Source organism: Poeciliopsis prolifica, unplaced genomic scaffold (genome assembly GCF_027474105.1).
Source record: "Poeciliopsis prolifica strain line A6 unplaced genomic scaffold, Auburn_PproV2 SCAFFOLD036, whole genome shotgun sequence".
Lineage (NCBI taxonomy): Eukaryota > Metazoa > Chordata > Actinopteri > Cyprinodontiformes > Poeciliidae > Poeciliopsis > Poeciliopsis prolifica.
The window spans coordinates 1659134-1665959 of NW_026562411.1; the positions used below are offsets into that span (position 1 = coordinate 1659134).

The window sequence follows — 6826 nt, forward strand, 5'->3', positions numbered from 1 at the left end:
AGAACAAACAGGATCTTCAGTCCATAAAAACCTTCTGTGGGCAGAAGACGCTAATGGCAAAACACCAAATCACGCTAACAGAACAAACCTGTTCTCACATATTTACAAATGGCTCAGTCAAAGTAAATCCAACTCAGAATCTCTTCAATGTGAATTTTCCTTCTACATTGAAGCACAAATTTGTGCCGCTCTGCCCTGTACTGAAGTTTGAAGGTTTATGTTGCTTCATTAAGACGACCTGTTTTTATTTTAGTTTTTAAGTTTTTTCAGGGAACATTTTTGAAGTTAAAGTTGAAGAAATGTTGTTAAAAATGAGTCAGCAGAACAGATTGTCAGGTTTAGTCACTTGAAATCAAGCAGTTCGTAACATAACTGAACAATTTTTGAAGGACGAATCATTAATATGATACAGATACTGACAGCACAGCACTGCTCCACATAACCCCGCTTTGCTGTGTAATGTGACCCAAATAAATGTTTCATGAACTCTTTGTGTAACTAAATGTTCAGTTATTCAAAGAGTTCATTTATTTTAGCACAAGTCAGAGGCTTCCTGAGGGCCGCTGTGATACTGACTGCTACAGTTTCTTTTCTCGGTGTGACTGGAAAACGGAGTAAAGCCAAAAAACTCACTTTTTTAGTTTGGAAAGTTAAATATTGGCAAGAAAAATCTGAAATTTTGAGATTAATTCACTTTTGAAAGTTGAGTTTCAAAAGTGAATTTGTTTTATTTTTTTTCTTTGAAACTCTTAATATCTATTTTTTGAGACAAACTTTCAGCTTTTCAAACTTAGAAATTTCCTTCCTTTTTTCCAATTTTTGGAGCTCATATCTACATTTGCAAGTTTTTACAAGAAAATCTCAAAATTTCAGTCTTTTTACTTGCAAATTTTAAAAAAAATCTAAGGAATTCTTCAGATTCAACTCAACATTTCAGAAATTTTTCTTGCAAATTTCTTGAGCTCAGAAGTTTTCTTGGAATTTTTGGGGAAATTTTTAGATTTTTTTTGTGGAAATTGACCTTAAAAAAAAAAAATCCGTTTAAATCTGGTCCGCTGTCTCCCGCCTTCGCTCTTCGCTGTTCCTCCTCTTCCTCCATCATCCAGATAAAGAGGATTTGGGAACTAAATCGTGTTTCAGTTTCCAGTCAGAGGAGGGATTATTCTGGGGATTATTCTGGGGATTATTTTCCCGTCACAGAGAAACGTCGCCTCCTTAAATATGAAACCATTTGTTTCTTACTGAACAATAAATCAACAAGTTTCTATTAAGTTTTTGTCTGTATCTGTTAAGTTTATGTAAATTTTATGAGAAAAGTTTCCAGTTCTGAATCTGACGGAACCATTTCAGTCTTTCTCTGAAATATTCATATTTGTTTCAAACTTCTGCTGCTGATCATAATTTGATGATGTGTTAAAACTATAAAACTTACACCAAAGTATAACTTCACCAGATCCGAACATTCCTCATTTTAATTTATTATTTTTGTGTAGGAATTTAAAAAATTACAAATATATTCAGTTAATTTTATGACTTTATCTTCTGGTGACTTTTTTCTAATACTTTTATGACTTTATTCTTTTAATACAACTTTGTTATACAGGTTTTATTCTTGCATTATTACACATTTGTTTTGGTAATATGATGTTTTCTTGAATTATTGCCACTTTATTTGACATATTATTGTGCCTATTCTCATATTTTGACTGCAGTATAACTATTCTTTTTTATTCTCCTAATTATTATTATTTTCTTATCCTGGGTCTTTCCATATCTAAAACAGTAACTGCCCTATGCGTGTATTAATACCCCCTGCCCTGTGTTTTTACCCCGCTCTGCTCTGACAGGTGCAGATATCTGAGAATCTGTTGCCTCCTCTGCTGGACTGTGTCAAGTCTTCAGATTCCTGGGAAACACTGGGAGGGATTTACTGTGGTGGACGTGACATTTGACCCCTGCAGCATGTTTCCTCCAGAGTCACTGATGATTAAATACAAACAGTTCAGGTTATTTGACTTAACGTTTCTCTTGCAGTAGAGCTTCTGCAGAGGGGCGTCAGTTAGCATGAAGCTAACGGTCTGAACTGACAGGATGTGGAGAAAAGAGACAAACATCGAAACTATCAGGTGGGAAAACAGCAAAAACAAAATCTTATCGAGTGTTTCTTTACGTCAATAATTATTGAATAAGTTTAAAATATTGTTTCACTTATAAAATAAGAAACACGTTTAAAGTAAAACTTGATGTGAAACATCCTGCTGAGGTCAGTTAGGGTCAGAGTTCAGCTTTTAGGTATTTTCTCTGAAAGCTGAACCACTTTCAGATTTTGTTTCGATCCAGAGAGTCAGTTTCTAAATCTGAACGTTCTGCATGTCGTTTCCTGACAGGTAAAGTCCTGGGTCAGCAGCTTTCTGCCTCCCTGCTGCAGCTCTTCATGCGTCGCAGCTCTTCATGCGTCGCAGCTCTAAATGCGGCCTGCGGCTCTTCTGGGAATCCCTGATGCTCTTGTCCTGCAGGGTTGAGGACAGACACAGGATCTGTCGCTGTCCGTCTGTCCCGGAGCGACGCAGCGCCAGCCGTCAATAGTTTGCATGTTTAAGGCAGCAGTGCTGCTAAAATGCTCTGCAGCCTGCGGATCCATGGCAACATAAACAGCACTGCTGCAACAGCCGGACTTCCTTTACCCTTGGATTTGACACCAGAGGTTCAGGGATTTAGCTCCGTGCTAAATCTGTCAGCGACGCTGGACGAGTCCCAACATTCAGCCGGAGCCGGTCCACTGGACCTCACTGCAACCAGACAACAGATTCCACCAGAACGCAGAACCTTTCCCGTACGGAAGCCCAGAGCGGACATTTTCAGCACGTCTTTCTCCAGATGACCAGTTAAATTCTCTCTCTGGCACGACATGCATTTAAAAATGACCTTGAGAAAACCACCGGGGAAAAGTTTAAGAAAACGACTGGAGATAAATCTAATAACTTCATAAAAATATATAATTTCACGCTGAGAAAATTTCATTAAAACAGGAATATTTTTAAAACTCTAGATATTTGCCACTGATTATTGTGATTTAATGAAAGGAGAAGCACTGAAAAATTCAGAAATGTTGAGATTAATTTCAGAAATTTTCTAAAACAAGTTCTGACTTTGAAAAGTTTAAAATTTGGCAGATAAAATTTTGAAATTTTGAGATTAATGTAAAAAAAAATTTTTAAAGATTGTTTTTTAACATAAAATTTCTAGAAAAAACATGAAAATTTCTGGGTTTCAAAAGTTGAACAATTTGGACTTTTCCATATATTTTTCAGAAACTTTCTGGGATTAATCCCAAAATAATTTCAAGCCATTATTTTGACCTTTGGAGCTCAGAAATGTCAACATTTTTTCTGAAAACTATCCTAAAAATAATCTCAAAACTTCACTTTTTTTCTGGAAAATTTTAAACTTCTCAAGCTCAGAAATGTTTTTGGGACAAATTTATTCTGTAGAAACTTTCGGTTTGGTAATTTCCTTCCCTTTAACTAAATTACAATCAAGTGCAAATATCTGTATTTTTACACATATTCTCTGTTTAAGCTCTTTCCAGTAAATCAGCAGGAGATTAAAGTGTAAAATCACTGCTATTGTGTATTTTAACAGGAAGCAAACAGAAACTTGCAGCCTGCTGAAGGTTGAATCCTCAGGAAACAGATCCTGAGGTCTAATAGATAAACATCCTGTCCGCTGTTGGAGTCCGGCTCCAGGGAAAATGACTGATGGGCGAAAATGTCCCATTAAAGGCCAAAACAATGAACCAAAAAGCAGAAAACTCAGATCCAAGAGCAAAATGAAACAAAGTAATCTGACTGTTTGCATCATTTTAAAGCTAAACATCTGTAACTATTGCAGAGAAAACATGTTTTGGCTTTTCCACATATTGCTATTCCCATATTGAAAACAACAACTTAACTTTGACTCAAAGGAAATTTTTCAGCTAGCAGCTCTGAAGCCAAACATTTTAAAAAGTTGATATTTGTGTTTCTGGTGATGCTGTTTGGGCCAAATATGAAAATCTATTCTGAAATGCAACCAGTTTCTAATGTTGGTTAGCAGTCTTTTATATTTTTCAAAGGAAAATTTAATTGAAAAAGCAGATGTCCTAGTCAAAGCAGGGAGAGTGAAAAAGCAGAGGTCCAATAATACAGCCCAAAAACAAAGCGTATTTAAATGTGCGTGTTTTTGGCTCACATTCAGATTAATTCCCATTCATCAAATCCATTTAAGAATGTGATTACACTGCTTTGCAGAAATGTTCACAGAGTTTAATTTGTAATATTTTGTCATGTTTGAACCACAAATTCAGTATTTTGGGTATTTTACTGTGAGCTTCCAACAAAATGCCAGTGAAGAATTAAAGTGAAGTGGAAGGAAAACGATGCATGGTAAATAATGTCATGAGGAAAAGAATCTAAGCTGCAGAAATAAGAAACATCCGACAGAAAAGGAGCATCTTCATGTCCTTCAGACTTTATTCTGTCCATTTCCTGATTATTATCGCTGTGAGTCATGAAGATTGTCCTCAGCTTGTTGCAGCTGCAGTTGTCTTCTCTGTGTTTCATCCCTCAGATAAGACGTCTGTGTAAACAGTCAGAGGTTGTTTACTGAAATCCTCTTCAGCCCTTCGCTCAAACCTGAACGTAATTAAGGAAACGATATTGAACTCGGCTCTGCTTGGTGTGGCAGCGCCGCCGGGCTTCTGCGGCAGACAGCAGGAAGGGAAAGGGAACGATTTATCGCTGTGTGTAAACCTCAAATGAGAAGAAAGAAAACTCAAACATCAATTTATATTCATGCACTGAGCAACAAGGACGAGGCGCACAGCGAGTCGAGGAGGAGGAGGAGGAGGAGGAGGGAGAGGAGGAGGAGGAGGAGGAGGAGGAGGAAGAGGAGGAGGAGGAGGAAGAGGAGGAGGAGGAGGAAGAGGAGGAGGAGGCGATGCGAGGGGTTCAGACCAAACTAACAATTCAACCAAACTCAGAGGAAAATACTCCATTCATCCCAAAATAAGATAAATGTTGAACTGTCTTCAGATCCATTGTTGTTGTTGGTGGTGATGCTGGAGCAGGAAGGAGCTCCAGTAGCAGTCAGTCTCGCAATTCATCTGGAGAAGCCTCTGACTGAAGACTGTTGCCTAATAGCTCCATGCTAACATGCTAGTCACTCAGTTTGATTTTGCTCTTCCCCTCTCAGCGTGTCGGTGAGAGATGCTGGAGTAGGGGATAAAATCCAGCTTCCTTTTCAACTCCTTTGGGCTTTGGGGTCAAAGTTCAGCTATTATTTGAGCGTTACAGATGCTAATTAGCTGCTGCCAGTTGTAAAAGCAATACCTTGTTACCGGGGTTACTGGAGCTGCTCCAGTAACCAGCTCTGCTAATCCACTTCATTTGCTTTTGCAGCCTCCTTTCCACCTCCTGGTTTAGTACTATTCAGGTTTTCTGTGTTTTTTATCCACTAATGATTCTTGCACACAAGAAACCATCTGAATTTGCTGAAATGTAAACAGAATTAGACCAAATTCATCCTAAATTCTAGAATTTCAGACGTAACTCATGATGATAAGTTTCCTCTGTTCCTCGTCAGGCTGCAGTTTGGGAGCGAGTCGCTGAATCTCGTTAACGACGACATGAAAACGGCTCAGTGTGTCTGTCTGACGCAGAACTCTCTTCTTCTGGTGCATGAATGACTCACCAAAACAATGACTAACACAACATGACCGCCAGCTCCCTTCAAGTGACACTCTGAACATAATCAGCTTTCATAATGTCGCGTTATGAAATAAAGGGGAAACAGCCAACAACCCACACAGCTTGAAGCTCTCAGTACAGCTTCAGGGTCGGCCGGAGGAAACCAGAACGTTCCTGCCGTCCTGCAGAGCGGAGCGGAGCGGCGGACATCAAAGACTCTCTGAGTCCTCTGGAGGAAAAATTCATGAAAGTTTCTACTTTCAAATGAACAGTTGGGTTATTCAAAGAAACAAACGGGACGATTTCCTTTTTCACCCAGTTCTAAATGTGTAGTTTCCAGTTTGAGCTGCATGAACAGGTGCATCCAGCAGAAACGCCGGCAGTGGGAGGACTGGAGCAGAAAAGGGAAGTCCTGAAATATTCTCTCTGTCTGAAAGGGAAAGTTGGCAGCAAGCGGAGGAAGTCATAACTCCGGCTCGGTTACAACCCGTCCTAGTTAAAGCACAGAGTTTGGCTCCATTGGATGAAACCTGGACGTATTCAGATCACAATCTGAGTGTGGGTCCAAGAAAACGGGTCGTTTTCATGGAAACCAGCAGCTCTGAAGCTGCTGTGACTCCTTCCCATCAGAACCAGTAGAAATGATTTTAACTGATTAAAGTGAACAAACAAACCGCAGGCTAGTCAACCAGCTGCAGAGGAAACAAACGGCACAACTATTTATATTTGAAGTATTTTCTGTTTTTGCAAGACTTTTCTATCAGGCAAAAGTTTTGGTCACACAGACATTTGAGGCTATTTATCTGCTAGCTACTGGCATTGAAAGCCTTTTAAATGTGTTTAAAAATTAATGTGTTTAAACTGAAACTGATCTGTGGCTTGATTCAGTTGAGTGACCATCTGCAAGCTAACCAGCTTTTTGTATTTAAAATGGATAATTGCTCATTTCTGTGAAGATCTAGGTCTTCAATTTTATTTATGATGGTCTTAAAATGTCTTAAAAGGTCTTAAATTTAAGTATCTGTTGTAAAAGCTTAGAATATAAACACAAATACTTTTTATTGTTCCAAACATTTTACATTGTAAAAAAAATTTTGGGT

At 38.5% G+C, this 6826-nt stretch overlaps 1 long non-coding RNA gene across 1 annotated transcript; it reads left to right on the plus strand.

Annotated features, from left to right (window-relative positions):
- The first annotated feature begins 2011 nt into the window (after positions 1-2011).
- LOC129374461 (uncharacterized) lies at positions 2012-3004 on the plus strand. The gene is made up of 2 exons (XR_008607502.1): positions 2012-2126; positions 2388-3004. It is a non-coding gene; the product is annotated as an uncharacterized LOC129374461 (long non-coding RNA).
- Positions 3005-6826: the final 3822 nt, after the last annotated feature.